This window comes from Hemiscyllium ocellatum, chromosome 16 (genome assembly GCF_020745735.1).
Source record: "Hemiscyllium ocellatum isolate sHemOce1 chromosome 16, sHemOce1.pat.X.cur, whole genome shotgun sequence".
NCBI lineage: Eukaryota > Metazoa > Chordata > Chondrichthyes > Orectolobiformes > Hemiscylliidae > Hemiscyllium > Hemiscyllium ocellatum.
In genome coordinates, this window is record NC_083416.1 from 29,293,353 (window position 1) to 29,313,491 (window position 20,139).

Sequence of the window (20,139 nt, forward strand, 5' to 3'; positions counted from 1 at the left end):
CCTCCTTCCCAAACACTAATTCCCTCAGATTCCCCCACTGCTGTTCGTCAAACCTGGAAAATGATCATTCGGCCGTGCAGCCCCAGCCCCCTCTGCCACTATCAGAGCTTTCATCATCAGGGATTGGGGCCCGGGGGAAGGCGGCAGCAGCCGTTGGTGTCACGTGCGTTTGAGGGGGATGGGGCGCCGCGCGCTCCTGCAGCGTTCGGGATCGCGCGCTGTCAGCTGCAACACTTCCGGGTGAAGCGCGTTCTCGAGCTGGAGCAGGGTGACGGACGGACGGAGTAAGTGAATGAGAGAGAGAGAGAGAGAGTGGGGTTTCCCCTGGCCGCGGAGAGAAGGAGTCGATGAGGGTAGGATGAGCAAATGTTCCCGAGGAGGATTCGGGGAAGGGGAAGTGGTAGAAGAAAAGGGAGGGGAGTTCGCTCTCGCTTGGTGGATGATTGATTGATGGATGGATGGATTGGGGTGCGGGGGGAGAGATGAAAGCTCAGCGTCTCCTGGTGAACCGGTTCCTTCAGGATGTCTCTTTCTTCCCTCCCCAACCCCGAGTGTGGACCCGGTCTCTGTCCGGGTCTGAAGGGGATCTGAGTTGGGGATTGATTGTCACTGAAGCCGATCTCTAACGGTGCAGTCAATAAATCAAACAAGCCATTTCCCCAGGGTTTCCCGCAGCTTTGATTTCCCTGGTTGCAGAGTTAATGCAGCTTTCTCTCTATGTCTGTGCGGTAAAGATTAACTGCATGGCTTCGGGGTTTGATTTGCAAGTTCAAAGCTGGGAAAGGCATCATCTGATAGCCTCGGCATTGGCACTTGTGATAAAACGTGTGACTGACAGAAACCGTTCAAGCAATTTAACTTTAACGCGTGTCACCAGGATTCGCATGGAGGTTGCATACGTGTCGCAGAAATACTTGCTGACTATAGAATTTCCCCGGCGTTCCGGCAAACGAGTAGAGGTGCACATCGTTTATTTTGAGTACCTCTGGTGAGAAGATTCCTTGACTTGCACCAAAGATGGTTGCATTTGAGGGGAACATTAATCCTTGAAGTTTGAAACCTTCCCAATACAATTACAATTTTAAAGGCACAATTGGCGCGGGCTTTATGTTTGCAGCAGTTGGTGTCATTTTGATATATTTATTTTCAATCTGTATTCCTGGAGGCAGCACTGCGTTTGCGTTTCAAATTAAATTCTCACGCAGTTTCTGTTTAAAAGTGAGGGACTTATCCGATAGCTGTGAACACCTCTAGCACTATTATGCTACTTATAGTGTACTGAGGAGCAAATTGTTGACTGTTCAAGTTTGGCTCTCCTATAGTCAGTGTTAAATTAAACATTAACCAGGAGCTCGTGAATTACGGTCTGCAGTACTCCTGTATGCCGTGTTTAACAGAAATACACTGTGAAATACACTGAAAAAATCCAATACATTAAATCAAGTAAGCAAATCAACGGTGTAAAATTGAAATATGGTGTTTGAACAGTAATTTAAATTAAGAAAAATGTCTAATTATATTGAATCAAGAATACAAATGAGTGGGGAAAGGCAGTTTCTAGCCGATCATGTATGTTCTCTCCACAATATATAATTTTCACTTTCTAAATATTCCCCAATTTTAAGATGTAGCTTCTGTATTTCACTGTGACAAGCTAATATCCATGCTGAAGGGATTTGCATAAATGTGATTATAATATGTTGCTTCAAATCTGCCTTTTTTTAATTCACTCGGATGTAGGCATTGCTGACTGGCCAGCATTTATTGCCCATCTTTAGTTGTCCTTGAGAAAGTGATGGTGAGTTCCCTTCTTTAACTGCTACAGTCCCTGTGTTGTATGTTGCCCCACAATGCCCTTAAGAGGGTTGGGTGAGTTCCAGGATTTTGATCCAACACCAGAGAAGGAACAAGCATATATTTCCAAGTCAGGATGGTGACTGGCTTGGAGGGCAACTTGCTGACCATATACCTGCTGCCCTTCTTCTAGATGGAAATCGAGTTTGGAAGGTGCTGTCTAAAGAGTCTTTGTGAATTTCTGCAGTGCATCTTCGAGATGGTAGACACTGCTGCTAGTGAGGGAGTGGATGTTTGTGCATGTGGTACAAATCAAACAGGTTGTTTTGTCCGAATGGTGTCAACCTTCCTGAGTGCTGTTGGCGCTGTACCAATCCAGGCAAGTGAAGAGTATTCCATCACACTCATGATTGTACCTTGTAAATGGAGGGCAGATTTTGGGGAGTCAAGGTGAGTTACTCGTTGCAGTATTCCTAGTGCCTGACATGTTGTAACCTATGTTTATGTGGTGAGTCCTGTTGAGTTTCTAGTTAATGGTAACCCCATTGGATGTTGATCGTAGAGGATTCAGTGATGGTAATACCGTTGGATGTCAAGGGCAGAAGTTAAATTGTCTTTTTTTTGAAGATGGTCATTGCCTGACATTTGTGAGATGAAAAAAATGTTACTTGCCACTTGCCAACTCAAGCCTGGATATTTTCAAGATACTGTTGCCTTTGAACGTAAACTGCTTCAGTATCTGAGCAGTCATGAATGGTACTGAACATTTGAATGAATATGTAAGTTAGCTCGCTGAGCTTGAAGGTTTGTTTTTAGACATTTCGTCACCATACTAGGTAACATCATCAGTGAGAGTGTCCAGTGAAGCGCTGGTGCTTTGTCTTACTTCTCTATTTATGAGTCTTGGTTTCTTCAGGTGGGTGATGTCATTTCCGGTTCTTTTTTTCAAGGGGAGGTAGATAGGATCTAAGTCAATGTGTTTATTGATGGAGTTCTGGTTAGAGTGCTGAACCTCTAGGAATTCTTGTGCGTGTCTTTGTTTTGTCTATTCTAGGATGTGTGTGTTGTTCCAAGGTGGTGTCCTTTGTCTGCATGTATAGAAACTAGTGATAGTGGGTTGTGTCTTTTGATGGCCAGTTGGTGTTCATGTATCCTGGTGGCAAGCTTCCTGCTAGCTTGTCCAATGTAATGTTTTTTTACAGTTCTTGCATGTGTCTTGTAAATGGCATTAATTTTGCTGGTAGTATCTAATGGATCCTTTAGGTTCCTTAGTCGTTGTTTAAGTGTGTTCGTAGGTTTGTGGGCTACTATGACGCCAAGGGGTTTGAATAGTCTGGAAGTCATTTCTGATATGTCTTTGATGTAAGGTAATGTAGCTATAGTTTTTGGTTGCATTTTGTCTGCTTGTTTGGGTTTGAATAAATCTGTTACATGATCATGGTTCATATTGTAGCTATCATCCTGAGGCAGTTCTTTACTCCGATCAATAATTTTTCAATACATGAAAGTGAAACTGACCATGAAGCTAGAAAGCCTAAAATAGTATTATTAAGTCACAAAGTTTGGTTAACAGTATTTTTACCTATTGGATAATTATCTGTATCAGCTCACTTTCTATTTGCAGACCAAATTTAAATGACACACCTGGTGTCTTATCAAGATCTGTAATAAAAGTTCAATGTGAGTGCTTGTCTATAATCTTAAATGTATGATACTTTAATGCATTTTTATTACAAATTTTATTTCCAGTCTGTACATGTGCTAAGTTTGCAGTCTAAATCTACAGCCATCTGATTCTGCATCAAAATAAATGGGTTTAGTTGATGGGTTTACTAATTGCATACAATTATATAAATCTACAAAAAGTAACATTCAGAATGTTGGTTCAACTGGTATGAATACACTATTTCTACTGCCTATAAATATCCTCCCATTCTTATGATCTATTTCCTACCTCACTCTTGTGCACCCTCCTCCCTCAAATCTGAATCAACCTGCCGCTGAAACACTATCTATTTCAACCAGACATGTGGGCAGCAACTTTCACTTTCTTACTATTTTCCATCTGTGCAAACCACAATTCAGTTTCCAACCTTTTCTTCCTTGTGCTAATTCTGAAAGATGGTGTTGTCTCTCTTTACTTTGATTCAATGCCTGAACTTGTTCCATCCATAACTTAGCACAGAGACTCGAATCAAGAGCATAATTGTGGCACAAGGTAATGCCTCATTTTTCTGACCTCTGAGACAGCCTTTGACAAAGTCAATCACATCATCATTAAATGCCATTCCTCTGTTATCTAGTACATTGGTCTGCTTTGTTTGGTTCTATTTTTATTCATCAACTTTAATCAGTTAATCTCCTAGCTTCTCTTCTCCAAAATTATTATCTCCAGAATTTTTCAAGGGTTTTTATGATCCCCCTATTTCTAGTCTATAAGCTGTTTCTCAGCTGCATTATGTGAAGACACAACATCACATATGCATTGAAGGCGCTCAACTCCACCTTACTTCTTGGCTCCTCTGCTGTCTTTCATTGTCAACCTGCTTGTCAAAGTTCTAGTCCTGAATGAACTGCAACTATTTCCAATTAATTCCAATTAATTGTTGGGAGGACCAAAGCCACTTTCATTAGCCTAATTTCCACCACAAACTTTGTTCCCTCGCCGCTCATTAAACTTTGGATTGGAGATAATAAAACCAGATACGTTAGTGTGGATAAAATAAAATTGTTTTTTCCAGAACTACTACTGATTTCATCTCTTCCCATCAAGCATCCAAACTGATAATCCTTCAACTCTGAGCAGTCTGCTTTAACCTCCCAAGACTGCTTGTAAGACTAATTTTTTTTTCAGTGTGCTCCTACTTTACTTGTGTTCTTCCTATCATGACTTCATCTCCTTTCCTTGTCCAGTCTCATCCCCACTTAACTCTGTGACTCTTCTGGTGCTCTAAAAGTTCCCTCTTCACCATGAACATCCAATTTCTCATGCTCCATCCACCACCAAGATTGCCTGAAGTATTTCCACTTCTTCTTCTTGAATGGAGATCCAATCACTTTTCATTCATTACCACTTTCTTCCATCATGCTGAACTTGTTCTTCCATTGAACAATTTTGCTTAAGTCATCTCACTTAATTGAAATCAAAGGTGATGCTGTGTGTACCCACGTGAATCCTAGCTATGTCAACCCATCTGGGCAGTATATGGAAAGTTCCTTGTTCTATTCTACTCACTTGGAGAACTGGACTCAGTTCTCAGCTCCACACTTTAGAAAAGATATAAACATATTAGAGAGGATACAGAAATGATTCACCAGAATAGTTTTGGGAATGAAGAGTTCGGTTTTATGGTAAGATTGGAGCCATTAGCACGTTTTCCTTGAAGAATAGGTTAAGAAGAGATTTGATAGAAGTATTCAATATTAAGGGGTTTGGACACAATAAGTAGGAATAAACTGTTGCAATTGATAGAAGAATCAATACACAGGCACAGAAATATAGCAATTCATAGAAGCAATGGCAATGAGAGGAAAGACTTGATCATGCTGTAATTGGATTTGGAATGCACTACCTGAGAATAGGATGGAGGCACATTCTGTAGTAGTTTTCAAGAGGGGATTGGATTATCTGAAAAGGAAGAATGTTACAGGGAATAGCTGAGGAAGTGATTCTAAGTGAATTTCCCTTCAAGAAGACCAGCATGTACAGTAGACCAAACAATCTTCGTCTGTTGTAACCATTCTGTGGTGTATGATGAAAGGTCATAACCTGAAACATTAATTCCATTTCTTTCTCCACAGGTATTAAGCATTTTCTGTTTTAATTAAGAAAATTAATTCTGGATCCATCACATAAGGTAGTGGCCAAGTCACTGAATATATTTAAGAAAAACATTGACTTTTAGACATTAGAAGCATAAGGATATTCTATTATTTTTGGTAGAATCTAAATATATTGGCTTTGTTTTTATAATCATTTAATTTGACTTAAATTGATATTGAACAAACAAAGATAGCTGTTGGGGTGAGCAAAATCAGGGTTACAAGGGGTTGTGGTGTTTTGAAGAGCAGTACTTATGAACATGTAGCTACAAGGTGGGAAAGGAGGAGAGTGTATTGTTCTTCCAGCTTGCATTGAGATTTACTGAAACACTGCAGCAGGTCCTAGTACTGAAGTGTTGACATGGGAACAAGATGGTTTGTTGAAATGGCAAATGATTCAAACCTTCTATTTGCTTGCCATTTCATTTACCCCCTCTATCTGGTCCACTCGGTCTCAGTTTAAAAAATGGAAGGTGGAACGCTGGCCAGGACAGCACTGGAATAGTTGACTATGGAGGCAACATGGGTACAGTTTTAGTAACAGATGGACTATGTCTCGGATGGAGACAGGTATTGGGAGAAATTGAAATACAGTCTTTGAAATTCAAAACATTTAGGATTAGAATTTAGCTCAGGTAGGATACCTAGATTGTGAGCATCTGTTTCAGCCGGAACACTGGCCTCATGCAAACATTTCAGTTCAGCTACCTAATCACTTCCCAGATTTTAGGATTTCTATCCTTAGAATCATAGAATCCTTACAATGTGGAAGCAGGCCATTCGGTCTGTTGAGTCCACACTGCCTCTCTGAAGAATATCCCACCTCAACCCACCCACTTACCCTATCCCTGGAGCCTTGCATTTCTCATGGCAAATCCACCTAACCTGCACAATCCTGGACACTGGGGGGCAATTTAGTAAGGCAAATCCGTCTAACCTGCACATCTTTGGACTGTGGGAGGAAACGGGAGCACCCAAAGGAAACCCACGCATCAATGGGGAGCACTTGCAATCTCCACAGAGACTGTTGCCCAAAGTTAGAATCAAACCTGGGTCTCTGGAGCTGTGAGGCAGCAGTGCTAGCCATGATGCAACCCCTGCGCTATCCTGTTATCATCTCTCAAATAACAGTTGCAAGCTTCTCTATATCAAGCTATCAGATAGTTGATAACATGGTGAAAATGGGAAAACAATCAATAGGGATCAAAATAAATAAAATAATGAAAATACCTATGACAGAGTTTAGGGATTTGTGGCTTCCTACGTAATAAACACCCTCAAACAACCTTCTCTATTAGTTTTATTTAGCTTGTAATGAAGGCTTATGTGAATGAGAGCTTTCATCTTGAATGACCTCTAATCCAGATGGTGTCACGTGATAGTCACAAATGAATTTAGTTTTTATTCATGACATTCTACCACAAGCTTAAGGGATAATGTGTGACATTATAGCTTCATCTTGGATAGTCAAATAGGTCATAAAGCTGCTATATATTTGTATGTTTTGTTGAATATAGAGGAAGGCTGAGTCAACCAATGGACCTGTGCATTTAGCTTAATATTCTCATGCTGCTGCATTGAATAGCATTATGTAATGTAGATATTCTTTGAGTCAATTCTGTGCAGATCCTGGTCTTTGATAAATTGATGTGATATATTAAATATCAATATATTGTCAACTGTCAGCCTTTACTCAACTTTTTATTCTGAGTATATAAATTCGCTGCTTTTTAAAATTGTATGTTTAGAATTTGCAGCTTGAAGCTGAAGATTAAGTAAAATAACTGCACGTCATATAGTGCCTAATTACATGTCCTGGAAATTTTTCAAAGCCCGCACAAGCAACAAAATAATCTGAAGTATAACCAGTGAAATGAAAATATTTAAGATAACTAAGAACAAACTTGACTCTGTTTATGAGTGCTTTGAAGATATAAATTCTGCTCTGCTAGAATGAAGATTTGATCCAATTTTGTTTTTTAAATAATCAATCTGTTCAGAAATGTTGTGACACACTTCTGGAGCAGATGGGATTTGAATCCAAGTCTTAGGATCCAGAAATAATAGCACTGAATCAAAGCTAACTTTTGGATTCAAAATCTTTTAAATTCTCCAATTATATTTATTCTACTGAGATTCTTTGGAATCTGATATTTTATAATATGTAAGTTTTTATATTTTTTAAAAAGTTGGCTGCTAAATAAGAAGTCTAAATTGAAATTGTTTTTATATTATAATAATAGAGGCGATTTTCTGATGAAGTTAACAACCTTTCTTTGCTGGAGCCACTGTAAATGTAAACTATGTATTCTAAAATAGGGAAATCGGAGTTTGGCAGGGGTAGAGAAATATCATTGAACGATTTTAAAGTTTCATTGCATGTAACAATGCTATGTAGTAGAAATTCACTGAGTATTAAAACAGACAAAGCAAATAATTATTTTTCACAGTAGAAAACTAAAACTCTGTGGTTTAGCCAATAAAGCAGCTCTAATTGAGAGGGGAAAGATATAAAAAAAGAACCTAAGGGGCAACTTCTTCATGCAGAGGGTGATATATGCATGGAATGAGCTGCCAGAGGAAGTGGTGGACACTGGTACAATTGCAAGATTTAAAAGGCATCTGAATTGGTATATGAATAGGAAAAATATGGGCTGGATTTGGAGGGATATGGCCGGATGCTGGCAAGTGGGACTAGATTAGGTTGGGATATCTGGTCGGCATGGATGAGTTGGAATGAAAGGTCTGTTTCCATGTTGTACATCTTCATGACTCTGTGACTCTAATGTTGTGAGATGCACCTAGAATAAAATGCAGCCTCCTTATTCCTTTAAAAGAAGGAACGTTAAAACTCAGGAAGGGAAAAATATTTATTTAGCTTGCATTTCAAAGTTATTGGAGTTCTACTACTCCTATATAGCGACAGTCTTTTGGCATTTCAGCTAAAGATCCAAAGTCATAGCAATTAATGTTTATTGTCTCATAATGTCAGTCTCAAATTTCAAAGTTATTAATCTATATTTCACCTTGGCCCTTTAGGTCTGCCTATGATGAATGTTGGGTGAGTTGGCAGAGAAGGTGAGGGCAAAGGGCTATGGTTGGAGAGATGTATGTTAACGTAGTTGATATCAGAGCTAGAAAAGGCCAAGGGGATAAGTGGGGTGTTGTGCATTGGCATAGGGGTTAGGGGATGTGGTAGATGCAGTTTAGAATACAGGATATAAGGGACAATGGAGGACAGGTTAATCGAGGAGATGACATGAGGTGTGTGACAGGTCAAGAAATAGATGACTTTTGTGTTTATTATACCAGCACAAAATCCCAGATCTCTGAGGCAAACCCTTTAACTAGCCCCCCCTCCACACTTGACAACCTCTGTTTCCTACTATTTCCAAAGACAATTGCCCCAGATCCTTTTAGCACTCATCCTCCATTTGGGAGACAACATTCAGTTCTGAATGACTTGTGGAAAGTTATTACTGAAAACAGCACCATGCCTGCAAATGTTTAATGCTGTACCTAATTCTTTAGCTTATTCACTAATGAACATTTACAAGTTAGAATTAGAGATGGATAATAAATGCTGTCCACATTCTACAAATCAATCAAAATTAAGAACTGCAACTTTGAGATAACAACTTGGGCGATAACATTTTCACACCTGTTCAACTTGTTTGAACACTAGGAATCTGATGGGTGATGTAAATAAGGCAGACTGCAAGTTTGATATCTAGACTTTGCAGTTATTAAAAGTGCAGTCTTCATTAAATTATAAAATCTGCTCCTTTATTCATCATCTCAGATCCTAGGTGAGTATCACCTTGACTGTTTCCTTTCCTAAGCCTTATTTAGTCTTCCTGCGAGCAAGTATTGAAAAGTTCAAAATCCCACTAGAAATTTTGAGTATTTCAGAAATGTTTTGACAGTTAAGCATTTGTTTAGTTTGAATTTATTAGCATAACTAATTGAATGCTTTAAAGTATTTGCTTGAGGCTCTTGATTTCCTGTTATTTGTTGTGAACAGACACTGTAATCTAGTGTTTGTTGATCTGTGTGAAGTACAAATAGTTTGCTGTATACATTATGGGTGGTAGCAATATTGTTTTGGGGAACAAGGAAACAAGAAACCCATATGTAACGAATGTTAAATTTTTAAGTCTAACTATTAACATTTGGATTGCTGAAACAGTACATAGTTAGCTATCTAAATAATCACTTTCTCTTTTGCTTATTTTTAATGTATATTTTGTATTTTTAGTTCTTATCATGCTATTTTTCTATTCTTTCTTCCAAGTTATTTTTGTCTGGAGTGTGATCATTTAAATGCATTTTCTTTTTAGTTTGTTATTTGCTACAGATCACCTTTGGACTGTAACACCAAAACCTCTCCAGGATTTATGGGAAAATTCTAGTCAGTAATTTGCAGGAGATCTTGATTAATACTTTTACTTCAAATGCCTAGCTGTCCAACAGTAAAACAACAAGACAATAAAATAAAATTATCTGTGAATTCTATTTTTAAAAAGGTAGACATATGTTTCCAAATGTCCAGTGGACTCTAATCAGGAGTATTAGTGTTATATATTGATTTTTCATGTCATTCTCCCACTTATCTTAAAACTGTTAAATATTCAAACTGATACATATTCTAAATGGTCTTCTGTCCTTGGGTATTCTTCCCATGAGGTACATTCCCAGTTAAACAATTAAACTTTACCTTCAAGCTGTGACCCTATCTTTAAGCTCCCATTCCTCAACAAGGTAATTGTACAGTCACCTTTCAAAGTCCATATCCATCTTTCTTCAACAAAATTTTTGAGTTTCGCCAATTAGTTTTCCACTCCTTTGTGGCAGATCTAAAGTGAGACTAGCTTGATTTATTCAATGTTTCCATTTTTGACTGTAGGAACAACATCTTCTCTTCACAGCATCTTACTATGTCAGAGGCTATAGTAAGAAGTAAGAAAGAGACGTTTTAAACCTAAAATTTGTACAATTTATAATATATTGTTTCGTAATTTGAAGTTAAAATGGGAATAAAAATTGCTATATTCTACAATGAAAATTCAACATGTAAGTTTACAGAGTCAAAATTCCCTCTTACTCTGTGATAAACTAATTAAGAATTGCTCCTAGTAAGTAATTTCTTATATCTTATTAAAAGTTAATTAACTCAAAACTGCAAATTTTGATACTAGTTTTTTAATTTGCCATAGTTGTCATTGAGCAAATAAAATATTTGTCAACTGCTCCTTCAATGCTTTTTCTGAATGAAGGAAGTATGTTAACCTCTCCAAGTCTATTGTATCGTTTTAAACATTGGTTTAAGTTTCTGGTTCTTCTAGTTTGTCCTTTTTTAACAGATTGACTTGGATTTGTTTTGCCAGTAGTGACCTTTTTTATTTATGTAATAGTTTGGTTACAATGTGAGAAATTGCTTGCTGTTTTAAAAATACATTGCAACTTGACAAGAGGCAACTGTTTATTCAATCAATATGTGCACAATTTTAAGTACAACATTTGTGCAGATAACTCTGGAAATATTAAATATATTCTTTAGAAATCAATGAAGGGAAGTTTTAGAATTTAAGTACTATTGATTAAATTATTAATGCAACCTGCAACCAATACGTTTCCTTCAACTATCATGCAGCTATTTTGAGTGAAGCACGTTGACATTATGCGTTTGCTGTGACTAAGCATCAAGAGTGCAGTAATGTTTTGTCACTTGAAGTTTGGTTGACATAAAACTAATATGTTTATAAAGTAATTTGAATTACTGCTACATAAAGCTAGGTAAAATTATTTTAAAATTCCTTTTTTTAATAGAATCTGTGATTTTAAACTCCTGTGTAAGTATATTTTTTAGATATTTTTGTTAAACTTATACGCTCCAAAAAACTACTGTGGAAATAAGGTGGCAGTACTTTTCGTTTTCAGTGGAAGAAGGAACTGAAGAGAGAATCTACCAAGAATATTTGTGCCACTTTCATGGCAATTGGTTTCCTGTCACGGTTCCTGCCACTTACAAGTTTGATCAGAATGGAGTAAGACAAACACTGCAATTGCCCTGTTGTGCAATGGGTTAAATTAGGCAGTTAAATGACTCATTGAGAGTTTGTTAAGGGACAGCTTGAAAGTATTGATGGAGGCACCTGGATTGCACACTACTTCTGGGGCAAACCAGATCCCTGAACAGACAGTTAGTGCCATGCCATTACCTTCAGTGGACTCGTCATAGGAAACACTGAATGCAGGCATGTCATGGGGAGAGCATTCTTTGAGTACTCTGGAATGTAGGGTGTCATTCATCCTTCTGGAATCATGAGCAGAAGAGAAAGGAGTAACATATCCACATGTAATAGAGAGTCCAGCTGAGCAAAATGAAGGCAATAAGCTGGCAATGGGACTGGAACTCTCTGGTATAGTATCTCGTGGCAGAAAGACAGAACAAATCCTCAGCAGAAATATAGAGGCCAGTGGAGAAGAGCGAGCATAGGAAGCGAAACCTTACTAATGGATATACAGTCAAAGGAAAAGTACGTGGACTTGTCAAAGCAGTAGTGTTGCAGGAGACTATGCCTGATCATTGAGGTTTTTGACTTTATTGCGGAAAGTTTCATAACTCTCAACATTGCTAACCATGCCTGCTAGTAGCCATCAATATCAGTCTGACCTTGAACTATTTTAGCTGCTTCCAAGGAGTAGAAATGGCCCTTCCTGCTTTTCTCAAAAAATACTGCTCACAATTGCATCTCGTGGACATCTGATGCCCTTTTGGTGAGAACTGCACAATATATTTAATCCACACAGATTAGGTTCTCACAGGCAAAAAAGGTGTGCCTCCAACACTGAATTTCCCCTTGATACGAGGCATTAACAGTTATATCTATTTGGTAATCAAGAAATTGAGTGACTGCCCTGTTAGATTCATCAGTAGGAAGGACTTCCACTCCTTCAATATTCAGCAGGTCTGCACCCAGAAAACAGGCTTCCTACAAATTTTATTTCATTTTCCTCCCATCTACAGTGATTCCTTCATCTTTTGGTATTCAAGGCTGCCACAGCTCTTAAATCCAGCCCTCCTCCTCCTCCCGCCCCCCCCCCCCCCCCCCCCCCCCAAGCCAAATCCAAAACATGATGAGATTTATCACTTGAAAAGTTAACTACTTATCCATTTACAACACCCACAGAGAGCACAGTGGCATGACAACCATTCACACATGAAGGCTATGAAGCTGGCATACAGGCTTCTGAAGGTGATATTCTGGTGCCTCTATCAATCAAATGGAGTTCTGCAATTCAATTGTGCAATATTATGTGGTCTCTTGCACTCCTTGTACATGTTCCTCTGCAAAGAAATGGACCTTGAGAGCAAGACTGTATATGACAAATCTTCAGAGCAAGGGAAGCAGGAGGTCAAAGAGGAGAAGCTACCACTCTACCACTAGACCACTTTGACTTTGAACAATGCAGACAAAATTATCTTAGCTTCTGTGGATACTTTGATTCTCCAAATATTGTTTGACGGTATTTGCACTCCTGAGGTCTGATAATGTTAAGCCCTATCTAATTTCCCCTCCAGGAATTTATCTAAAGGTGGAAAAATAATTCTGTATTCTAATCTGATAGCAAACATTGTTCATTGCTTTTATAGATAAGTTGAAACTTTCCAGGGCTGATTTAACATTTAGCAGTTTATTGAGATATGAGTTTTGGTCATAGCAATACTTCATAATGTGACCTGCTATTATGTAAATCACAGTTTAGTTCCACTTGAGAATGAAAAGCTGGGAAAAATAGGCCGATTTTTCACTCTGACATATTTACTATAGTTTTTGTTATTGTTAATGTGTAAAACCTTTGCTTTATCTTTTGTAGTCCACCTAAAGAGAATGTACATATGTGACATATTGTTTTCCTGGATTGAATATAATCACTGCAAATAGGGTAATTGTTAATCTTTGTTACACAGCTCTAATGATAAATTCCTGAAAAGATGTATTTTTTGAATCACAGGACGCAGGTGCCACTGTGAAATCACTGGAAGATTAGCATTCTGTAGACTACCTTATCAAACTGTTAAGCAATACTAACCTGTTTTTCTGTAATTTTCCACTTTGACATCATATTCAGCTACATTTTCAGACTTTGTCCATTCTTATCCTTTTACAGTTCAAAGTACAAACTGATTAACAGGAATCTTTTGTTACTAAGATGTAGGTACATGCTTCAAATACAGTCACCTGGTGATTAGTAAGACAGAATTATTGTTGTGTTTTAATTTGTCTCCTAATAAATCCAAGCGTGTTTCTTCTGTCACCCTTTTATAGTCACACCAATTACAAAAATTGACTTAAAAATTGATTACCTGGCTCTCACATCAATTTTTAAAATCTGAACTCTAGCATTCATATTAACTACATAAGGTTATAAAGGATATACTGCAAACAAGCAGGCTGTTGTGCCTGACTACTCTACAATACTGTTTACACTCCACTCAAGTCTTCTCTTGTCTTCACTTATCTAACTCTGTCACATACTCTTAATTCCATTTGTTGTCTTAAACTTAACTGGTCTCCCATTAAATTATTGGTAATTTCCAGAAAAATAGTGAGGACCATTTGTGATCTTGGAAAAAAATGACTGGGAAGATGTGAGAGTGAGGCGCAATTTTTTTTCCAAAAACCTGGTGGTCTCTGAGGCAGTCTTGGAGCTCATTTCCATAGGGCATGCCCTCTGTACCATGGCAAGAAACAAAATATGCATGCATATGTCATGGAACCTTTGAGCCAATCTGACCCACCACTGTCTGTACTACATATTTGGTATTGCTGTCTCATAGAAGGAGAGAGCTGTAACCTTGATTGCTTGTGAGCTCATGACCCACAACTTGGGGAACCTTGGCTGAGGCAGTCAATTCATTATAGTGTAATACACAAAAACGGGAAGTATTAACATGAAGGGCCACAGCGTAGTAATACAACATTTGTAGTGAATATCAATGCTTTGGATGCAACCTTGACTGTTTGCTTCAGCATCTTCTGAGTTCCTCATTCACTGTCTAAAGACGTTTCTACTGAATTCTCCTAAAACACATACAGACAAGTTATAGTACATTTGAAATATGAGTAGGAATAGACTGCATCTGGACTGCCATTCAGTGCAGTCTTTGACTTCAATTCCCTTTTCATGTCTACACCCCATATCCCTTGATTCCCTGAAGAATTAAAATCTGATTCTCATCCTCAACTATATGCAATGTGCAGCATTTACAATCCTCTGTGGAAGAATATTCAAAGGTATACAACTCTTTCAGTGAAGAAATTTCTTCCAATCTCTGTCCTTAAAGCTGAGCTCTTATCCTGAGACTATGTTTAGATTATTTACTCACGACATAGACTCCATGTGATCGTAGGTAAAAACAATGACTCCAGATGCTGGAAACCAGATTTTGGATTAGATTAGATTAGATTAGATTAGACTTACAGTGTGGAAACAGGCCCTTCGGCCCAACAAGTCCACACCGACCCGCCGAAGCGCAACCCACCCATACCCCTACATTTACCCCTTACCTAACACTACGGGCAATTTAGCTTGGCCAATTCACCTGACCCGCACATCTTTGGACTGTGGGAGGAAACCGGAGCACCCGGAGGAAACCCACGCAGACACGGGGAGAACGTGCAAACTCCACACAGTCAGTCGCCTGAGTCGGGAATTGAACCCGGGTCTACAGGCACTGTGAAGCAGCAGTGCTAACCACTGTGCCACCGTGCCGCCCAGGCTGTGGTGCTGGAAGAGCACAGCAGTTCAGGCAGCATCTGAGGAGCAGCAAAATTGATGTTTCGGGCAAAAGCCCTTCATCAGGAATAAAGGCAGAGAGCCTGAAGCGTGGAGAGGTAAGCTAGAGGAGGGTGGGGGTGGGGAGAAAGTAGCATGGAGTAAGAGCTTCAGAGCAGAGGAAATGACCTGGGAGTTGCAGTGGGAGAGGGACTCCCTGAGATTCTTGTAGAGAGAGGAGGAAAACTTCTTCAAGACAGGCATCGTTGCAAGAGGATCTTGCAAAGATGCATGCCTTGAAGTTTTAACCCTACTGCGAATCCTGTTTGTGTTTGCCTCTTTTAGAATGATAGGATGTGGGCCATTATGTCCTGTGGATTTGTCTATTAAGTTTTTTAAATGTTGCCTTTTTTATTGCAAATTGCCTATATCTTCAATAATTTGCTTTTGTGATAATATTGAGCCTTTCATTTTCTGGTATTCAGTAGCTAACAAATAGCAGTGTGTTTAGGATTTTGAAGACATAAGAAGAAGAAATTAAATGTACCCTTTTAAATTCATTTGATACTTCGCTTGAGTGACTTTCAATAAATTTACTCCTTAGTTCTAATTAAAATACATCTGGTGAATTCTTCATAGTTTTAATGCATGTGTTAAAAGGTTTATTATACATTATTATTATAACTGGGGATTTTGAAATAGATGCAGTTGTGTGTTTTTAGTTCTGTAGAAATGGTCATTTTTTAAAAAAAGTTTTATTTCAAAAATATACTTTATCCATAAAATTATTTTGATATCTATATAATTGGTCGTGCCATTTTTATGCACACATTACTTCTGATCAATGTAAAGAAATGCAATCATTTGTATACACAAGTCTGTACATTGACCATCCAGATATTTTGCTATGGCATCAGCGGGGCTCAATTTCTGAGTGGGCCCCCTGTTCTTTGATTAGATTAGATTACTTACAGTGTGGAAACAGGCCCTTCGGCCCAACAAGTCCACACCGACCCGCCGAAGCGCAATCCACCCATACCCCTACATATACCCCTTACCTAACACTACGGGCAATTTAGCTTGGCCAATTCACCTGACCCGCACATCTTCGGACTGTGGGAGGAAACCGGAGCACCCGGAGGAAACCCACGCAGACACGGGGAGAACGTGCAAACTCCACACAGTCAGTCACCTGAGGCGGGAATTGAACCCAGGTCCCTGGCGCTGTGAGGCAGCAGTGCTAACCACTGTGCCACCGTGCCGTTCTTCTTAGGCAGGCAGACCTTACACGGTGGTCTTTCCCCACAGTGGCTTGGCAGCAGCTGCCCCAAGCTTCAGCGTGTCCCTCAACACGTAGTCCTGGACTTTGGAATGTGCCAGTCTGCAACACTCGGTCGGGGTCATCTCTTTCGGCTGGAAGATCAACAGGTTTCGGACAGACCAAGGAGCGTCTTTGACCAAGTTGATGATCCTCCAGGCACAGTTGATGTTCATCTCAGTGTGCATCCCGGGGCACAGACCGTAAAGCATGGAGTCCCACATCACAGAGCTGCTCGGGGCAAACCTCAACAAACACCACTGCATTCCTCTCCTGACTTGCTTTGCAAACGCACATTCCAGAAGGATGTGTGTGACAGTCTTGTCCCCTCCACAGCTGCTTCGAGGGCAGCGTGCGGTGCGGCATAGAGTCCAGGCATGCATAAAGAATCTCACAGGCAGAACCCTTCTCACCACCAGCCAAGCCATGTCTTGGTGCTTGTTGGAAAGTTCTGGCGATGAGGCATTCTGCCAAATGACAGTCTGCTCAGGGAACCGTTCAACAGGATCCGCCCTCTCCTTTTCCCGAAGGGTCTCAAGGACACTACGTGCTGACCACTTCCTGATGGGCTTGTGGTCAAAGGTGTTTTTCTTCATAAATTTCTCCACGAAGGACAGGTGATATGGAACAGTCCAACTACTTGGAGCGTTCCGCGGCAGCAAGGCCAGGCCCATCCTTCCCAGGCCCAGGTAGAACTTGGTGTTTGCGTACCAGGGATCCACGCACAGCTTGATGCAACCACACACAAAGGTGGCCGTCAGGGTGAGGGTGGATTGGGTGTGTTTTTTCCCCCGTTGCCCAGGACTTTATACATAGACCGGCTCCAAAGGGAGTCAATCTTTGATATTCACATAAAGTGGAAGATGGCCCAGGTGACTGCAGTGACACAGGTTCTGGGAATAGGCCAGACCTGTGCCACATATAACAGCAATGACAGTGCCCCTCACCTGATGACCAGGTTTTTACCAGCAATGGAGAGTGACCGTTGCTTCCATCTGTCCAGTTTCTGCCTCACTTTCCTGATACTATCCTCCCAAGACTTGGCGCACGCCCCAGCCCCTCTGAAACAAATACCCAGCACCTTCAGGTGAAGGGGATGGAGAATTGATCGGCCCAGTTCCCGAAGAGCATGGCCTCGCTCTTGCATCGGTTTACCTTGGCCCCTGAGGCCTGTTCAAACTGGTCATATATGCACATAAGTCTCTGCTTGGACAGCGGATACAAGCAGAAAACAGCAATGTCGTCCATGTACAGGGAGGCCTTAACCTGTAGGCCCCCGCTGCCAGGAATAGTCACCCCTCAGGCTCGCAGCCTTCCTGATGGACTCGCCAAATGGCTCTATGCAGCACACAAACAAGGCAGGAAAGAGAGGCCAGCCCTGCCTGACCCCAGATCTGACTCGATTGAGATTGCACTGACAATGTTGGTATAGAGCAGTCTGATCCAATTGCAGATTCCCTCCCCAAAGCCCATTTTGGAGAGAACATCCCTCCTATACATATGCGATATCCTGTCAAAGGCTTTCTCCTGGTCCAGGCTGATGAGGCAGGTGTCCAACTCCCTGTCCTGCATGTAGGCGATCGTATCCCTGAGGAGTGCAAGACTCTTGGCGATCTTCCTGCCCAGTACAGCACAGGTTTGGTCAGAGTGAATCACCGATCCCAGAGCAGACCTGACCCGGTTGGTGATGACCTTTGAGAAGTTTTGTAATCCGCATTCAACAGTGAGATTGGTCTCCAATTTCTGATTTCCTCCCTCTTTCCCCCTTCCACTTGTAGATGAGGGTGATGATGCCTTTCCTCATGGATTCACTCATGGTACCTGCCAGAAGCATACTGACATACCTCTCCAGCAGGTCCTGGCCAATCAAGTCCCAAAGAGCAGAATAGAGCTCAACCGGTAAGCCATCACTTCTGGGAGTTTTTTTCTTTTCGAAGGATTCAAGGGCTTTGGTCAGCTCATCCAGAGATAGTGGCTGGTCCAGCCTCTCCCGTGCTCTGTCATCTAAGACATTCGTGATAGAGGACAGGAATGACTCGGAGGCCGTGCTGTCAGTTGGCTTTGAGTCATACAGACTGGCATAAAAGGATTTGCTGATCCTCATGACGTCAGCCTGAGATGACGTTATCGAGCCATCTTCTTCCTTCAGGCTGCTGAGCATGGAGTTCTCTTTGTGCACCTTCTGGAAGAAGAAACGTGAGCACGCCTCGTCCTGCTCTACGGAACGGACCCTGGACTGGAAGATTATCTTGGAGGCCTTCGAAGCAAAAAGTGAGGTTTGCTGTCCTTCACCACCTGGAGGTTCTCCGTGACACCAACCCCCATTGTCTGCAGGAGGAGCAGATTCTGCATACTTTCGTAGAGTTGGGACAGTTTTCCCCGCCTCTCTCTCGCCTCCTGAACACCTTTTGAGGATGAAGAACCTCTTGATCCCTTTTACTGTTTCCCACCAGTCGTCTGGAGACTCCAAAGAGGGGCTTCATGGTTCTCCAACCTGCGTAGTCCCTCTTGAGCTCCTCAATGTTTCCTGGGATCAACAGCTTTGTGTTCAGCTTCCACGTTCCGTTACCAGCCCGCTGCTTGTCCTGTAGGTGACAGTCAGCCAGCAGGAGGCAGTGGTCAGAGAAGAACACTGATTGACGTCGGTGGATCTGGCAGTTTACTGTCAGGCATGGTTATCATTGCCCCCCGACCAAACTGATGGCACAAGGGCTCACAAGCTCAACCATCTCCTGTAGTTGCTGAGGTGCGGTATCCCACACTCCTGCAGAAACAGGACATCGACTTTAACGTTGGTCAGGAAGACCAACGTAGAAACACATCGCATAACAGATTTAATGCTACACATATTAATACTGGCAGTTTTTAATCACCATTTAACAGTTTGAGGTTACCAGTGTCCATTTGCCGCTGGTCCTGCCTCTCTGGGGTAACTGTCTGCATCTCTGTGATGTAAGCAAATTGCTGGACCCTCGCAGGGCTGATGTAGCTATCCATCTCCATGCTGGGGCCATTTCCCCGCTCTGGTGTCATCGGGCCAGGGCGAGGGTTCGTGCAGTCCAGTTCTGTGTCTGACAGCGAGGTTGTCAGAGGATCGCTACTCCTAGTTACCTGGAGCTGTGGGGCGGTGGATATCTCCTGGTTCTCACCGGGTGGGGGATGGTCTGTAGAATGGTCATTTGGAACTAAACACATATATACGGCGGCTCATTGATTAGCACTGCTGCCACAGAGCGCCAGGGACCCAGGGCCACTTCCCCTTTTGGGTGACTGTGAAGTTTGCATATTTCCCCTGTGTCTGCGTCGGTTTCCTATCAGTTCAAAGATGTGCAACTGGCAATGATAAATTGCTCATAGTATCCAGGAATGTGCAGACTAAGCGGATTAGCCATGGAAAATGTAGGGTTACAGGGATAGGATTG

At 41.0% G+C, this 20,139-nt stretch overlaps 1 protein-coding gene across 2 annotated transcripts in view; it reads left to right on the forward strand.

Annotated features, from left to right (window-relative positions):
* The first annotated feature begins 211 nt into the window (after window positions 1–211).
* LOC132823177 (sideroflexin-1) overlaps window positions 212–20,139 on the forward strand; it is a 54,321-nt gene continuing 34,393 nt past the window's right edge. The window contains exon 1 of one of the 2 annotated variants that reach the window (XM_060836762.1): window positions 212–284. The gene's annotated coding sequence lies outside the window, so the exon portion shown is untranslated. Of the gene's footprint in view, window positions 354–20,139 lie in introns of both variants that reach the window. The other variant, XM_060836763.1, reaches the window with a different exon arrangement.